The sequence below is a fragment of the Eleutherodactylus coqui genome, chromosome 12 (assembly GCF_035609145.1).
Source record: "Eleutherodactylus coqui strain aEleCoq1 chromosome 12, aEleCoq1.hap1, whole genome shotgun sequence".
In the NCBI taxonomy this organism is placed as follows: Eukaryota; Metazoa; Chordata; class Amphibia; order Anura; family Eleutherodactylidae; genus Eleutherodactylus; species Eleutherodactylus coqui.
In genome coordinates this window covers 21,336,686-21,355,950 of record NC_089848.1, presented here as the reverse complement: position 1 = coordinate 21,355,950, position 19,265 = coordinate 21,336,686, and positions in this window count along the sequence as shown.

The window sequence follows — 19,265 nt, the reverse complement described above, 5'->3', positions numbered from 1 at the left end:
GTGACGTCACCCGCTGTCCCGGCGGCCGCTCACTCTGCCCTCCTGTCTCAGCTGCTCCGCTGAACTCCTGGTGGCCTCTTGGCGCCGGCTGCTGCGCTCCGGTCCCACTGGTCACTCCAGCCCCCGTACCTGCTTCGGCTGCCGCTGCCCCGCACCTGCTTCGGCTACTGAGCTGCTCCGCTGTCCCCTTCAGCTCCCCGCTCGCTCGTGCCTCCGTCTCGTGTCGCTACTCCTGGCGTCAGTCTTGCGATAGTGTGTATGGGTGTGTTTTAGTGATGCTGCTATGCTTCACAATTGCCTTTAGAAATGAAAATCAGCCGTTACTTAAAGCTGTCCTATATAAACACTTGTCTGCTTCCCTTGTTTTTTAATGGTGAGAATACCAGTATTCAGCAATATTAAACTCAGTAAATAACAGAAATCGGATGGACCAATGGAGGTAGAAAAATATGCGTCACAATAGATTATGATGGATTCATGGACCTCTAGAAACTACTGTGCCAGTATGAAAAGAGCCTTGATTAGTTACTTGGCTGGTTAGTTAAATTCTTAAGGTGACAGAATTAAGTAATTTTTGGAAGTAAGCTGTGTTAGTAATTTTTAAACAGTTTTAATATTACTGCTTAGTAACCATTTGCTAATCTGAACCACGGCCCTGAAGCTGTGAAAACAACTAATTATCTTCATATGTCTAATGTGAACATAATATTATAGGATTAAACTTAATGGTTGTGAAATGCAACATTTTGTGAAGCAGTTTCTAAATTATCTGAATAAATAAATAAGATTTTATAAGCTTTATATGTTTCCTTTGATTTTATGATCCAAATCAAGATCTTAAATTTACACTCCAGCACCTAGAAGTTGTGGTTGTGCTACAGACCTCAGCAAGCAATTACATCTCAGGTAGATATACAAATAATTGGAGTTGTGACGTGATTAGATGAATGGTCTTGCCACCTGTGGTTCCACCCTTGGCTTATAAAGGCTACTTGTATGTAGAGGGCCTCTTTTTACACTTGTTTTGATCTTGCTTACAACTAAACATGTCTTTAGGACAACAATGTAAAGAATTATTTACATTGTTTGACAAATAGCCATCTTGATCGAATGGCAATGAACTGAGGACACTTCCATACCATACAGAGATCAATCAGGAAAAATTGGAAAAGGAAAAACAAGACGTCAGATGTGCAGGTGAGCTTTGACTTTATATCTTTATTTTGTCTTTCGGACAGCAGCTCCTTTAACATAGGTATTGTTATGATTTCCTCTTAGAATGTCCACCTAAAGTATCCACTGCTGGTAGGAAGGTTCTTCTACAGTAGTTCAATCAGTACACTGATTCTAATTGCCAGACCAGTGTGCTAGCAGGAAGTACTCTACTGCCTGTGTACAAGAGGATTCGAGCAGTGGTACTAAGCCGCTGAGCACGTGTGACCACTAGCACTGGACACATATATGGTGGATGTTCTAAGGATGAATCTGTGGCGACTCCTGACAGGCTGGCGATACCGCAGAGGGGTTCTGGTGACAGGAAAAGAGCAGTGGTGGTGGCTTTTGCTAATCATTCTCTAACAAACCGTGCCTAGGGGAGGGAATGCAACATTGCAGTGTGAATGGTGTTCTAGGTTTGGCATTCACTGCTACCCATGAAGTCGGACAGGAAAAGGTGGTGGTTTGTTGCCAGTTCATTCATGATGCCAGTCCGTCTGTAGGCCGAGACCTACTCCGGACAAATAGTAATAAAAAGAGAAGAAAAAAAAATCAAAAAAGTTCTCCTTTCCATAGAGTGTAGTATGGTATGCTTCAGTGCAGATGGTGGGAAGGGAACTGCAGGACTCAGAATTAATGTTAAAACAATAACACACTTTATTTTTCAGAGAGAGAAAGAGGCTGTGTTCCAGATATTTTGCGCAAACAGTAGACTTCACTTATTGAGGTAGATGATTACATAGAGTCATATATTTAGACATGTTACATAGGAAGATAGGGCATATGGTCAGACTTCCTTTTAGCCTCTCTCCTTAATTGTCCTTTCTCTTTTCCCACTTTGCTAGTCCTCTGAATCCTCTCTTCTGCTCTCTCTCTTTTTCTCTTCCTCCCCCACAAATTTTGAGTTATTGGTACTCACACTTTTCTTTTCTCCTTCCCACCGCACTGGCTACTTTTTGATGTTCCTTCGCCTCCTCTTAGCTGGTTTCTATCAAATAAAGAATCACCTTTTTATATTTGAGTACATGCACATTTTTCTAAAAGGGGTTGTGCCATCCTACCAGACACTTTTTACACTTTCTCACTTTTTTACTAGTCAACCATATGGGTTGTACAGTCACGCACCTGGCAGCATCCAAAATTTGATGCACATCTTCTTTCTTACCACATACAAAAGAACTAATCAGAAAAACACCCTGCCACTTCATCATTGGATCCTCACTGGACTAGCTCCACTTCCCTTCTTTTTTGTCACTACTGTTTCCAGTTTATATTTTAAAAATGTATTCATTTATAGAATAGAAAATTATACAATTCTCTAATATACCTGTAAAATTCTTTTTACATACCTTTCTTATATCAGTACAGTAACTCCTATCTGTACAATAGAATAGTGCAGCCCACAGACTAATCAATGTGGACTAAACATGGATTCAGTCAAGTGATCCCTGTTAGCTTACATGACACCTATGGATTTCCTGAATAGGAATAATCAAACTACAAATCACCACTTGTCTGTGAGTATGTGAGTGCTTCTCATGCTCCGTCCACTGGTGTCGTCATCGAAGGTCCTACAACATATAAAACATGGAGCCTGACCGACAGAAGAACAAGGAAGTTAGGGCTCTTGGAAGGGAGGACAAAAATAACAAAATGAGAATACAAATAAGCCCGCAGCAGTCCTGACAGAATACACTGACCTATCTCCACCAAAGAGGTCATGTGGGCTAAAGGACCTGTGATAATGGAGACAAGCTGTGTTTGTTTTGTGTGGGCTCAGGATGGATGTAGAAGAGCTGTATGTGATATGTGGGGCTCATAATGGATGTACCATGTAGCAGAGCTGTGTGCGTGAATCAGGATGTAGTAGAGCTGTGTTTGTCACATGCTGTGTGCGTGATGTGTGGGGCTAGGATCAATGGAGTAGAGCTTTGTGTGTGATGTATGGGGATCATAATGGATGTACCATGTAGCAGAGCTGTGTGTGTGTAAATCAGGATGTATTAGTGATGTGTTTGTCATGTGCGTGATGTGCGGGGATCAGGATGTATGTAGTAGAGCTGTGTGTGTGTGATATGTGGGGATCATAATGGATGCACCATGTAGACAGAGCTGTGTGTGTGAATCAGAATGTAGCAGAGCAATGTGTGTCATGTGCTGTGTGTGTGTGGGGTCAGGATGGATGTAGTAGAGCTGTGTGCGTAATGTGTGGGGATTGTACTGGATGTACCATAGCTGTGTGTGTGAATCAGGATGTACCAGAGCTGTGTCTGGCATGTGCTGTGTGTGTGATGTGTGGGAATCAAGATGGATGTAGTAGAGCTGTGTGTGATGTGTGAGAATCATAATGGATGTACCATGTAGCAGAGCTCTGTGTGTAAATCAGGATGTAGTAGTGACGTGTTTGTCATGTGCTGTGTGCATGATGTGCGGGGATCAGGATTTTTGTAATAGAGCTGTGTGTGATGTGTGGGGATCATAATGGATGTACCATGTAGACAGAGCTGTCTGTGTGTGAATCAAAATGTAGCAGAGCAATTTGTGTCATGCGCTGTGTGTGTGTGTGTGAGGTGTGCGGTCAGGATGGATGTGTGTAATGGGTGGGGATTGTACTGGATGTACCATCTAGCAGAGCTGTGTGTGTGTGAATCAGGATGTACCAGAGCTGTGTCTGTCATGTGCTGTGTGTGTGATGTGGGGGAATCAAGATGGATGTAGTAGAGCTGTGTGTGATGTGCAGGAATCATAATGGATGTACCATGTAGCAGAGCTGTGTGTGTGAATCAGAATGTAGTAGAGCTGTTTGTGTCATGTGCTCTGTGTGTGTGGGGTCAGGATGGATGTAGTAGAGCTGTGTGTGTGATGTCTGGAGATTAGGATAGATGTTCTATGTAGCACAGCTGTATGGCGCATTGCGCCACGTAAAACACTGGTGCTATAATTTCCTGATAATTACTAGTTACTGTATTAATATTATTATTATATCAATGTCAATGTGAGCAGAATTTTAAATGCATGTATATTAGAAACCCTATGATTTCTAATTCTATTACTAAATAAATGAAAACTGTAAAAAAAAGTGGACAACCCCCTTAATAATATGTTGCAATATTAATCATTAAATCAACATGGCAACTTTCCTCATTCAAATGGGCACCTACATGCAATGTAAATACTTAGCTATGCATACTGTTTCCATGTACACAGTTGTTTGCCACCAGGACTTAACAAGAGTGTTTTGGTTGTAACTATTAATAAGCTACCTAGAAATGGGAAGGCCTGGAAAAAAATGAAAAATTGGCGAATAAACAGTTCTTTTTCTAAAGCCATTTTTTTCTGGAAAAAATTGAAAAAAAAGTGCATAGAATATGCTCTTCAATGATAAAAATAAAATAAATTTTACCAACCTCAGAAGGATGGAAGGCTGAGTTGACCTTGAGCCAGCTACCTGAACCCTTTAGGGATTGAACTTGCAACCTTCAGGTTGTGAGCTACAGCTTACACTGTGCGCCACACAAGACTCTTTATGATAAATAATATGTCTAAGACATGGTATTCAAACTATATAACATAAAAAATGGCTTTGGAAAAAACACGCTCTTTTTCCCCAAACCTTTTCACTTTTTTTCCTGGCCTTCCCATCTCCAGACCTACCCTCAGGATAGGTCATCGTCAGTTTATAGGCAGGTGTCTGTTGCTCAAGATCTCTGGTGAGCAGTTGTTATCCAGCCCACTGTGAGTATGAATAGAGCCAGAAGCTGATGGCTCCATAAATGTTTCAACGGGCTGGGTTGATGATGCTTCCATTGAATTCATTGAGAGCTGTGCCTGCATCAACCAGGTAAAAAAAAAGAACAAATAAAGCAATGCATATAATTATAGTAATACTAATTATACATACATAATAATATACTCACACTGAAGTTAGTACGCTTTTTAGAAACGTACAGTAAAATTGATTTTATTTCATCCATATTCTACTTTATTTCAAGATGCTAATTCAGTGTAAACATGAAATTACTTAATTACAGAAAGACTCATAAGTATAAGTTCTTTTTTACTAAATCAGAAGACAACTGGGACACTTTACTTATTGTTCCCTGTATTTGGAGACCTTTGTCTGGTTCTTTAACATTTCCTTATCCCTTTGAGAATGCTGTAAGAGTTTCACAATCAAGGATATATTTGGTAATAAAGGTACATTTCAATAGGCTTTCTGTTGGCAGGCAGTAGAGTAAAAGAACTTTCAATTACTTGTGATACATAGAAAGTAATATACTGTAACCCCCAGATATCAAACCACTGTATTAAAATATCTGAAGTGGTAAGCTATGCTGGAGAGAAAATAACCACATTTACATAAAAATAAATCTTATCTAAATACCGCAGCTTTGAGAGAATAGACTGCACTTGCAATGCATTACAAAGAAAGCTACAGCAAACCTATAGTCTTCCCACACAATATTGTACTCAGTTTCCCACTGAGGTTACAGCATTAGAAAGTGCTGTGCATGTGATTGTGAGGACTTGGCATGTGTCATATTCAGAAAAATGAGGTCTTACATCACATAATAAATGAATTGAAGTATATTTTCTTCAAAATGTTACATTCTTGGATAGAAAAGCTTATCTTAGAAGCAAGCATATTTTGAATTCTATGTGTAAAATGTATATACTATAAAAAAAATTGGGAAAAAAAAGAAATATTGGATTCTCAAAAGAGTCTGGCACAGTTGCAAAGCTATGGGGGTCTCAGTGGTCACATATGCAGTCAGACCACTAAAACAGGAGTGCCCCAGGCCAACTGCCCAGAGCCCGTACTGTGCCAACTACAGTACTCATCCTGTCTTTGTTCCTGGCCTTCCTATCCATACTCCTATCCCAACTATCAATCACAGACTAAGAGTACGTTCACACGAGTGTGTTTTTGTGCGTGCATGCGCACGCACAAAAACTCGCTTGTATTTACAACAATGCATTCCCTATGGTGTGCTCACATGTCCGTACTTTGCAGGTGCGTGCCTGCAAAGATAGGACATGCGTGCACCATTGGGAATGCATGCATTGTTTTCAATGGAGCCGAGGCTGCTGCCAGCAGCTCCATTGAAAACAATGTTCTGCCGGCTCCCTGAATTCTTTTTATATTCTGATAAGAGGAACTGCTCAACCCCTCACCTTTGCATCCCTTAAGCCAAGCAGTGATATTAATAAGTTTATTCCCTATTAGTTTAGTTTCTCCTTGCTTCTTGGAAATCCTGTGTTTTAATAGTAACTAGAGATGAGCGAACACCAAAATGCTCGAGCGCTCGTTACTCGAGTCGAACTTTCAGTGATGCTCGAGAGTTCGTTTCGAGTAACGAACCCCATTGAAGTCAATGGGCGACTCGAGCATTTTTGTATATGACTGGTGCTCCGCTGAGGTTTTCATTTGTGAAAATCTTAGCAAATCACCAAAGTCATGTAAAAAACACAGAAATGGATAGGGCAGGCGAGGAGCAACATGCAGGGCTGCATTTCGGGCTCTGAGGTCTCACTATTAAGCCACAATAGTGGCAAGAGTGAGACCCCCCCCCCCCCGCACTGTCAGCATAAAGATCGTTCTCCTCTGCCACAGCTGTAACAGCTGTGGCAGAGAAGAATGATATTAGCCCATTGAATTCAATGGAGCCGGCAATACAGCTGGCTCCATTGAAAGCAATGGGCTGCTGGTGAGCGCGGGATGAATTTTCGGGAAGGGGTTAAAAATATAAGCCCTTACCTGAAAATCATCCTAAAATGTGTAAAAAAAAAAAAAAAATGTATGACAGCTGAGAGCTGCCCCTGATTGGTCCCTGTGCTCAGCCAATCAGAGGCAGCTCTCACTCACCCATTCATGAATTCATGAATAGGTGAGTGAGAGCTGCCTCTGATTGGTGAGAGCTGTGACCAATCAGAGGCAGCCCATTCAGCAGGCGGGGATTTCAAATCCCCGCCTGCTGAATACTACAGAAAGCAGTTCAGGAGAACTGCCGGCCAGACGCGGCTGAACTCCGGCTGCAGCGGAAAGGTGAGTATAATTTTTTTTTTTACACATTTTCAGGTAAGGGCTTCTATTTTTAAGCCCTTCGCGAAAATTCACCCCGCGCTCGCTGGCAGCCCATTGCTTTCAATGGAGCCAGCTGTATTGCCGGCTCCATTGAATTCAATGGTCAGTGCTCGTTTAATCGAGACGAGTACCGCGTGGTGCTCGTCTCGAGTAACGAGCATCTCGAGCACCCTAATACTCGAACGAGCATCAAGCTCGGACGAGTATGCTCGCTCATCTCTAATAGTAACATAAGAATTAGAACCTATCCTGAGTTCTTATGACTTTAGAATCATAGAATGGTAGAGTTGGAAGGAACCTCCAGGGTCATCTGGTCCAACCCCTTGCTCAGTGCAGGATACAGTAAATCATCTCAGACAGATATTTGTCCAGCCTTTGTTTGAAGACTTCCATTGAAGGAGAACTCAACACATCCCATTGTAACCTGTTCCACTCATTGATCCCCCTCGCAGTCAGAAAGTTTTTTCTAATATCTAATCTGTGTCTCCTCCCTTTCAGTTTCATCCCATTGCTTCTAGTCTTTCCTTGTGCAAATGAGAATAGGGCTGATCCCTCTGCACTGTAACAGCCCTTCAGATATTTGTAGACAGCTATTAAGTCTCCTCTCAGCCTTCTCTTCTGAAAGCTAAACTTTCCCCGATCCTTTAACCGTTCCTCATAGGACATGATTTGCAGACCACTCACCATCTTGGTAACTCTTCTCTGAACTTACTCCAGTTTGCATATGTCTTTTTTAAGTGTAGACTTTAAGTGTATGTAGCTCTACTGTTACACACAATGATCTATGTAAGGTAACCAATCAGATGTAAGTACGATTACCCTTCTCAATTGCAATTTGGAGCAGGCAGTGAAATCAGACGGACCCATTGGGGTTTTAATAACATATAATTATATCCATAGACTGACAGCTAGCAGAAAATGGGACAGAGTGGATATTCTGGTTAGTAATAAACCACAGTATTAAATATATATATGTCTGCAGCATTTACCAGACTTTTAATTATTTTCATTTCTATGTGCAATCTTTGTGTTATTTAATAAAAGTTATATTTCAAAGGGATCCAATTCCTAGGTATTGCTTATGGCAAGAGCATTTTTGATTTATTTTGATTATAACATTTTTTATAACCCCATATTCCTGTATCCTAATTTGATGTACTTTTGTTTAAAAGCAGAGAATTTAATTATTATTTTGATATTTTTCAGAAAAGGTCACCCCGAAATTATATAATTGGATATATTAATGTGTAGAGATTCTCTATACATCCATATATCCCAATAATATAAAAAAAAGGTTATAAAAAAGTAATAACCCTACTGCACATCTATTTGGAAAAATGTCTCAAGTTGGGTACCACAAGGTTCTCTCCTAGGCCTAGTGTTTTTCAACATTCTCATAAATGATTTAGATAAGGGAATTGAGGGGAAACTGATCAAATTTGCTGATGTCTTAAAGCTAGGAAAGATATCAAAAATTAGAGAAGAGAGAGGATTCAAAAAAATCTAGACAAGCTTGAACAAGGGGCCACGACTAACAGAATGGTATTTAACATGGAGAAATGTAAAGTTCAAATCTGAACAAGAAAAATCAAAAATACACATATGGAATGGGAGGAATTGGGCTAAGCAACAGCACATGTGAAAAAGACTTGGGTATACGAAAGGATCATAGACTGAACACAAGTCAAGGCGTGGCCTGACTGCAGTCCGAAACGGCAGCATCTTACTAAGCTCCGCTCAGCCTTAACCTTCAGGCTTCCATTTCATCTCGCCAGCGCTATTACACAGCAAGCCTGAGAGATACAGAGCACACTTTATCGCAGCATCTACCGTGACTAAAAAAAGATCTTCCAGACCACTGCCGCAGTGGGTGACAGGTTTCTTTGCAACGTGTGGTGCTGGCCGCGACCACAACACAAATAACAGCAGTCCTTTCTCAACAGACTGCTTGTCGGTAAGTGGTGACTCAGAAGCAGCGACCCCGCACTGCTCTACAACTAGACCCGACCCAGCTGACTCCGCTTCTACCGCAGGAGATGTGTCACAGAAGCTGATGGAGGGACAAGCAGTACAGGAGTGAGAAGAAGGGGAAGTCTCACAGCAACCTAGGCATGGCAGGCAAGATGGCTCCTGAGCTTAGCTCTCAGAGTGTCACAAAGATACCCCCCACAGCCAGCCCTGAAAACAAAGGCCTAGAATGTCCACTCCCATTCCCTCATACCCAGGCCCTGAGAAAACAGAAGACCTCATAGCCAATGTCCCCTCCACCAACCAGCTAGCTGTGGAAGACTTTATCAAAAACATGGTGATAATCTTCAACTTTCAACTCTCAATTACAAGAGATAGGTGACCAAACTGACCATATTGAGAACAAAATGGAAGAATTAACTACTTCCTATAATAATGTAGGCGACACTCACTATGCCCTTGAAGAGGAAGTAAATTCCATGAGAAGTAAACTAGTGGATTTGGAGGATAGAAGCAGATGAAATATTATTAAATTCCATGGAGTCCTGGAGAGCGTAGCGCAAGCAAATTTGAATGGTTTCCTGTCTAAGTTCATGTCATCCTTACTTCCAAACACCCCAAGTAGAGAGCTTATCATAGATAGGTCCCACAGACTGCCCAGATCTAAGTTTGTATCAGAGAAGACACCTCGGGGAGTAATAATGATACATTTCTTCCATGTAAAAAAGCCCTAATGTTCTCAGCAAGGAAAGTCGATACCCTACCCAGCCTGTACGCAAACATCCAACTATTTGAAGATCTATCCCAGTCCACTATACAGGCAAGGAAAGCCTTTACATTAATTACCTTGGCACTCCGCTCAGCTAAAATTCAATATGAGTGGGGCTTTCCTTCAAACTTTCCTTCCAACCATTTAATCACTTCCCTATGAGATGGAGTAAAGCTCCTACTATCCTGGGGTATACAAATTGTGGAAAAACCACATCCTACTGCGGAGAGAATCCCCCCGAGGAGAGAATCCCCCCCAAAAGTCTCCAAGACCTGGCCCCGAGTTCCATCTACATGAAAATAGGCTTCCTGTGATCATCTGCTAATTGAACTCTTGATACTGCATGTGGTGGTTTCTTCATAACGCGTTCATTAATCAAGGTTAACTGCCATCAGGTGAACTCTTAACTGACTGTTTACCCTAGATATTGCAAGTAGTAATTCCTGCTCTATTATGTGTTACAGGAATTAGTTTTCTTTTCCAGATGCGTTTTGGAAATGATCAACAACTAGGTGACACAGTTCTATACAACAAAAGATCTGGATTACTTATTTTTTTATGCTTTACTGTTACATTGTTTCCTTTAGTTTGCACAGTGACAATTAAGGTTCCCAAAGTATACATCCTTTTCTCTAGAGGGTATGTCACTTAAATTTTTGTTGCAGAATGGCAGGGGATTGACTTCACCCTTCAAAATGGCATCAGTCTGGAGAAATGCCTTCATGGCTAAGATAGATGTGCTTTGCTTACAAGAGACACACTTCTCAGTTGATGTCAGACCATAGTTTCCCAATAAAAATTACCCCAGATCTATATGGTGTGTGTACCAAAAAAGAGAGCAGGGGTTTATTAGCATTTTGAGAAAACCTTAACTTTGTGTTAGATGAGCAAGTCATAGACGACAGAGGTAGATATCTTATCCTCACTGGGGCACTAAACGAAAAACCCATCACTATCACAAATATATATGCCCTGAACAGTGCCCAAATTTTTTTTTTGAACAAAATTATCAAAAAAATAAAGAAGCAAATGGGAAGTTTGGTTGTGTGTAGGGGCTTTAATATCACTCCAAACATAGAACTTCCCCGATATTGTCCCCCTGGCTCCACAAAGACTCCTTATATGATACTTTTAGGTGCTTCAACTCATCCTCAAAGAAGTTCTTCTTTTTCTCCCTCAAACATAGGTCTTTTCCAGGCATTGACCTGTTTCTAGTAGATAGATGGACATTACCCATAGTCCAATCCTCAGAAATAAGAACAGCGACCTAGTCGGATCATGCTCTTATCTACTTGAAACTAACTTTAGGCGCCCCTCAGGGAAACGCCAGAATTTGGAGAAACACCATAAACTTATTTAAACACCTGCAAATAAGAAACTGATAAACAAAGCCGTAATAGAATATTTTAAATTTAATGTAAACTCAGGAATTAATGTTTTTAATTTATGGAATGACCACAAGGCATACATGAAAGGGGTATTGATAAAATTGAACGCTCAACAAAAAAAGCTAAAACAAGCACAAATCAACAATTTACTTCAGGAAATTCAGACTCTAGAAAAATCCATACAAGTTTTACCCGTGGAAAACTCCCAAATGGAACCAATGTCCCTTAGACATAAACCGAGAGTATTATTACTATAAAAATATAACAAAACATGGATTGCATGTGTGTAAATTATTATCCAGCCAACTGGATAAAACAAAAACAAAGCTATAATGCCTTATATAATGAAAGCTGGAGATCTTCCAACTAAATTGTCTCATCCACAGAACATAGCAGATAAATTCAGCTCCTTTATACTAGTTTATATAAACTGAACATAAGTCAACAGTGTGATGCAGCAGCAAGAAAGGGAAACACAGTTCTGGGATGTATTAGGAGAAGCATAGAGTCTAGATCATGTGAAGTAATCATCCCCTTCTATTAAATTACAGCAATGCCTCTTGGAGCTTTGGCCCTTTTTAAGATTACATTATCAATTATGATTCCAAAGAGTTATCCACTCAGCAATGATTGCTTACTCTATCCTAAAAAGGTTATCCAGAAAATGAACTGCATTGTCCTCTTATGCAGACTGTGAGAAACCTACCCTAGAATGTATCTAGGATTGGTTAATGAGACTTGAGAGGAGGAGGAAGTAGCTGACAGGAACAGTGTGATGTTATGTTCTGTCCCTTCCTCTCATGTCTCATCAATCTATCCTTGTTACATTCTAGGACGGGTTTCTCACAGGCTGTAAATGAAAACCAGTTAACCCTTACTAGTCTTTTTTCTGAGTTTGGACACAACTCCTCTATACCAAACATATTCACTGTATATTGTATTGACTGTATTTCTTCTGGTATTGCAGAGAATAATATTTGTTTGTATAGCGCCAACATATTCCGCCATATTATAAAAATCAGGGGAAACATACACTGACAGCTCCGCAAATATACAGGGTTCAGAGGCAAAGCCACTGCTCCGCCCTCTGTTTAGGAGCTGGCACTTGTAATTGCAAGCACAGCTCTCATTTAAATCTATGGTAGCCGTATCTGTAATTACAAACGCTGGAATTATTATTTGTGCCATTGTCAGTTGGTGCACTGCTAATCAGCTGATTGGTCAGGGTTCCGAGCGGCAGACCCCAGCTGATCAATTATTGATGACCTATTCTGAGGGTAGGTCATCAATAATAGTATGTTCTCTGGAAAACTCCTTTTATAGGCTGAAATATATGATAGCTCTAGGAACCTTCACAAGGTATTAGGCTGTTATTTGAACCCATCGTCTTTCCTTAACTGCAGGCTGGTACATCAATTCCCCCTCTGGACAGCTGTTTTGACAACTTGGCCTGTATTGACCATGGCATTTAAGCAGTTAAACAGCCATGATTGCAGCTAACTCTGCACAGCCATTGCCAGCCATTGTCAGAAACATCTGGTAGCCACTTAGTATGAAGCAAACTTCCGAACCCACTTCATACAACCCCTTGCGACCTAGAATACATTTTACATACCAATTTTGAAGTTATATGGATATTCTTTATTTGTAAATGAGCTCATATTACCCTTTTACATTATGAAAAAAATTAGATGGAACATCAGGAATAAATTTTCTCTAAATACTTTTCAGTATAAATAAAAGAAATTGAATAACAATGTCTACAATCTCTTTAATTTTGATAATTAAGCCACATAATACAAAAAAAAAAAGATTCAGGAAAACGATGAGAGCAAGATTTAAATCACAAAGTTAAAAACATAATTTTATCATTTGAAATTTCTCAAAATTCTTAAATAATTTGAAAAAAAAAGATAATAATGGGGGCTTTAGAGCAATTGGTAAATGAGTACACAAGTGGCATTATTTATATGTAGCAAAACATGGTATTTACATGAAGTACAGCTATTTTCTCCATAGAAAGAATGTCATAGAGTTGCAACATGTTGCACAAAATAGTAAGCAAGCATTACGACTGCTAGAATGAAAAGAGGCAAAATCAATAAATTGTTATGATACTCAATTCTGCTATAAGCCTAATGAAGAAACCCAAGTGGCTTCAAAAGCTTTCTCTAATATAGTTTTTTGTTTCTGTTAGCCATTAAAAGGTTTCATATCTTCAAGATTGTTTCTCTTGCTGAGAACCATAACATTTTGTTCTATTGGCTAACACGTTACCACTTTTTTATTTTTTGATGCAAGGGAAACACAACAGGAGCCATGGTAATGTGACCACAGTACAAACTGGCTAAATGATGCACTTTCAGATAGCTATCATATTAGTAAGTGGTCTAAAGAAGATAAACTCTTTTGGGCTTAAGGACGCAACAATTTTTGGCGGATTTTCTTCTCCGTTTATCAAAAGTCATAACTTTTTTATTTTTCCGTCAACGCGGCCGTATGAGAGCTTGTTTTTTGCGTGGCGAACTGTAGTTTTTATCGGTGCCACTTTTGGGTACATAGACTATATTGTAAAACTTTTTTTATTTTTTTTATGATAACAGGGAGAGAAAACGCATCAATTCTGCCATAGATTTTTAAATTGTTTTTTACAGCGTTAATCATGCAGCATAAATGAGACATTCCATTTTTTCTGTGTGTCGGTACGGTTACATTTTTTTAAGGTTTTCCAACTTTTCTGCAATAAAAACCTTTTTTTTTGGAAATCTTTTTTCTATTCTAAATTTCTGCATTCAAAGTCCTGTAACTTTTTTATTTTTCGATGTACGGCGCTCTATGAGGGCTTATTTTTTGTGAGACGAGCTGTCGTTTTTACTGATACCATTTTGGGGTACATATGGCTTTTTTGATCACTTTTATTGCGTTTTTAGTGAGGCAAAATGCTAAAAGTTAGCAATTTGCCTCAGTTTTTTAGCGTTTTTTTCCGTGCACAGTCAAAAGCATGTGCAGCTTATTGTATGCGTCGTTACGGACGCAACAATACCAAATATGTGGGGTTTTATTTTTTTTTCCCCTTTTTTTATGCTAATCTGAGAAAAAGCATAAAAAAATGTTTTTTTTACTCTTTTTTTTACATTTTTTTTAATTCATTTTTTTAATCTTTGTTTTTTTCACACTGTTTGTGTCCCTCTGAGGGACTTTAACCACTGCCCTGATGATCGCAGTCATAAGGCATGGCAGAGCTACTGCTCTGCCATGCCTTATCGCTTATACAGCGATCTCAGGCATAGGCAATACAGGACGCCAGTGTCTGGCGTCCTGTTGCCATGGTGACAGGCCGGGCTCTCGCGATAACATCACGAGTTCCGGCCGGAGACACAGAGGGAGTCCGCTCCCTCTGTGAACTCTTTCCCTGCCGTGATCTACTTAAATCGCGGCAGGGAAGGGGTTAACAGCTGGGGGCGCATCTCCGATGCCCCCCCCCCCCCGCTGTTGCAGTGGGACGCCGGCTGTGCGGCTGTGACTGACAGCCGACTCCCGCTGCAGGATAGCACGGGATCATATGTGATCCCGCACTATCTCCAGGACGTAAGTTTACGTCCTGTTGCGAGAAGTACCAGGCTGCCAGGACGTAAACTTACGCCCTGCAGCGGGAACGGGTTAATGTATTTCCTATTCTTGATTTGCAGATAGCTTATTCGATCTTATTGATATGTCTTATGCTTCTTATTATATCAATACATAACTCACAACTCACATTACAATCTGGCAATCTGCATACTACCAGGGTCTGTGGTGAATGAACCTGCCCTGCCGTCTATCAGATGGTGCATTTTTGGCTCCCTTTTCTGTAAGTTATGTCTTGGTACATTTTTTCTTTCACCTCTGTGGTTTTAATTAGATCAAGTTTACAATTGAAAGTGGACATGTACGTGATCCATAAGAATGAAGGGGAGAAACTGATTTTATCTGGTGCACTCAAAAAAAATCATTCAAATAGTAATCAGCAAAAAAACATGAAAAACAAATAGGTTCAAGCACAGATCCTTAAAAGGGTGTCTAATTTAATCCTCGCTGCTCCTAACCTGCCTATTGAAATGAACTAACCTGCCCCAAATAGCGAACATTTAGCACTAAAGAGGTGTGTCACGTTACCTGTGACATCAACAGGTCTTGCAGACCTAATGACATCCATTACACAGGTCACCTAGTCTTGTTGTTGATAGGTCTAACACTGTACAGTATATGGGACGTCACTGTTGATGTTACATTTGAGGTCAGCAGATGCAGTGATCAGGTGAATATACAGGCACAGATTCACTGTAGTCAATGTAAACAGGGACCAGCGGGAAGGTGAGAGTGTTGTTGCTGGTGCACTGGATGATGTATGAGGTTTGTAATATGTTTTTATTATTTTATATCCTTCTATTCCACACTGCCACTAATGTTGAGCAAATCAAAAAAGCCTTTTAATGTTCCAAGTAACTTTTTACATTTTGAAATCAAAAATGAAAAACATTTTTATTAAATGAGCATTGAAGTGTTCTCAAAAAATGGTTGAAGAGGAGTTGCTAATGAATATTATCTTTTCTCAAATTACAAAAAAGCAAAAGAACAAGATACCGTGTTCCCCAAAAATAAGGCACCCCTGAAAAAAGGCACCCCCTGAAATTTGCAGAAGTCCCAAATATAAGGCATCCCCCGATAGTAAGGCATAGTAAAGTGTGCAGGCAAGTCAAGAGGCCTGTCCCCTGCTGCCATCCCCGTTGTCTCCTACCTCCAGATGTATAGGTAGATCTGCAGATAGTCTGCTGTTATCCTGTCCCTGCTGTGCTGTACGAGTGTGCTGTTGTGAGCTCCCCTTGCTGGCTTAAAAAGTCCATAGGTAGATCTGCAGACAGTCTGCTGTTATCCTGTCCCTGCTGTGTTGTACGAGTGTGCTGTTGTGAGCTCCCCTTGCTGGCTTAAAAAGTCCATACTGTACGTTCTGTTCCTGCTGTACATGTCTGCTGTGATGAGCTCCCTCTGGTGGCCGGAAGCTGCAATACCATCCCTGCTTACAAGTGGTACAGAAACTTCTGTCTGCAGACAGGTACGTTACTTTACAGCCCTTATTTTTTTATAGCTCTGTGTGTGAGTCAGGCAACCTGTGTGTGATTCTTAAGGCTGGGTTCTCACAGAGCATATTTCCAGCGGAAATCTCGCAGTTCGGCCACAGCAATAAACAGCGAGATTTCCGCCGGGAAAGCGCTGCTTCAAAACCCACGGCACTCAGCCGCTTGTTTTGAAGCAACCTGGCTGCACGCTTTTCCGTTTCTGTGGCCGGTGAATCCGCACCACAACACCGGCTTCTCCGTGACAGATTTGCTGTCCCATGTGGACGAGATTTCTGAGAAAGCTGGCTAATTGAGGGATTAGAAGCCACAGACGGATTTGCTGGGATTTGCCTAGAGCATGAATCAGAGCACGATTCGCGTCTAACAGAAACTCACTGTTTTCACCGTCCTGTAACTCGGCACCTGAGAGGTGTAGACCGTGTTTGAAAAAGCAATAAGCTTTGTGGCGAAATAAGACACCCCCTGAAAATAAGACGTAGCGCATATTTGGGAGCAAAAATTAATATAAGGCGCGTCTTATTTTCGGGGAAACAGGGTAGTAGTTGTATAAAACGTGTGATACCATTCCTAATGGTTTCACAAGTTTAGAAACAGTCTAAGAGGTGAAAATAGGTTGTAAACTTATATGCACAATGGAAACATTATAGATAGAGATGAGCGAGCGTACTCGTCCGAGCTTGATGCTCGTTCGAGTATTAGGGTGTTCGAGATGCTCGTTACTCGAGGCGAGCACCACGCGGTGCTCGACTCCATTACATTTCCTTCCCTGAGAAATTTGTGCGCTTTTCTGGTCAATAGAAATACAGGGAAGGCATTACAACTTCCTCCTGTGACATTCCAGCCCTATCCCACCCCCCTGCAGTGAGTGGCTGGGGAGATCAGATGACACCCGAGTATTTAAATCTGCCCCGCCCGTGGCTCGCCACAGATGCATGGTGACAGAGATCAGGGAAAGTGCTGTCTTGCTGTAGCTGCTATAGGGACAGTGTTAGGTGTTATTTTAGTCTTCAAGAACCCCAACGGTCCTTCTTAGGGCCACATCTGACCGTGTGCAGTACTGTTGAGGCTGCTTTTAGCAGTGCTGCACAATTTATTTTTTTTGTATATCGGGCATGCAGACCATAGCGTCCTCAGTCTGCAGTCATTTTACAGAGTATAGGGGCAGTACTGGTGAGGCAGGGACAGTGGTACAGGGAAAGAGATATACTGGCTATATAGGCAGTGGGCTTTTTCCCAAAAAGTGGAAAAAAATACTATATTTGGCCTGCCTGTGTCCGTCTTCAGTTTCGGGGTAGTAGTCGCTGATTAATACCCAGCCTTGCGCATAATTGTTTCCTGGCTGCACTGCGCTTTCAGTAACCACAGTCATCCTCCAACAGGGAAATCCAAATACAGGCTATATCACAGGCAGTGGGCTTTTTCCCAAAAAATGGAAAAAAAATACTATGTTTGGCCTGCCTGTGACCGTCTTCAGTTTACGGCGTGTGTGCTGGGGGTAGTAGTCGCTGATTAATACCCAGCCTTGCGCATAATTGTTTCCTGGCTGCACTGTGCTTTCAGTAACCACAGTCATCCTCCTGCAGGGAAATCCAAATACAGGCTATATCACAGGCAATGGGCTTTTTCCCAAAAAGTGGAAAAAAATACTATATTTGGCTTGTCTGTGACTGTCTTCAGTTTACGGCGTGTCTGCTGGGGGTAGTAGTCGCTAGTTAATACCCAGCCTTGCGCATAATTGTTTCCTGGCTCTGCTGTGTCCGTTACATGATCGCCGTCATCCCGCCAGAGGGAAAGAGTATACATATATACGCTGCATACGGTGTCTGTCTGGTTTTTCACCACACCATTTTAAAAAATTGAAGCAAAATACTTAAGGCCTACCACTGGCCTTTGGCCACTTGACTGGTTCTGCCCTGTGAATTCCAGTAGCTCAGTCATACGCAACTAGGTCTCACTACAGGCTTGCGCATAATTGTTTCCTGGCTATGCTGTCCGTTCCGTAAGCGAAGTTAGCCTCCAACCACAGGCCAATAAGCGGCACATTTAATTACAGCGTTCTGTTTCTGCTCTACTCGTAATACACCATGCTGAGGGGTAGGGGTAGGCCTAGAGGACATGGACGGGTGCGAGGACGTGGAGGCCCAAGTCAGGGTGTGGGCGCAGGCCAAGCTCCTGGTCCAGGTGTATCGCAGCCGACTGCTGCGGGATTAGGAGAGAGGCAAGTTTCTGGGGTCCCCAGATTCATCTCACAATTAATGGGTCCCCGTGGTAGACCTTTATTAGAAACTGAGCAGTGTGAGCAGGTCCTGCTGTGGATGGCAGAAAGTGCATCCAGCAATCTATCGACCACCCAGTCTTCTACGCCGTCCACAGCTGCAACTCTGAATCCTCTGGCTGCTGCTCCTCCTTCCTCCCAGCCTCCTCACTCCATGAAAATGACACATTCTGAGGAGCAGGCAGACGCCCAGGAACTGTTCTCGGGCCCCTGCCCAGATTGGGCAGCAATGGTTCCTCTCCCACCGGAGGATATTGTCGTGACCGATGCCCAACCTTTGGAAAGTTCCCGGGGTCCGGGGGATGAGGCTGGGGACTTCCGGCAACTGTCTCAAGAGCTTTCAGTGGGTGAGGAGGACGATGACGATGAGACACAGTTGTCTATCAGTGAGGTAGTAGTAAGGGCAGTAAATCCGAGGGAGGAGCGCACAGAGGATTCGGAGGAAGAG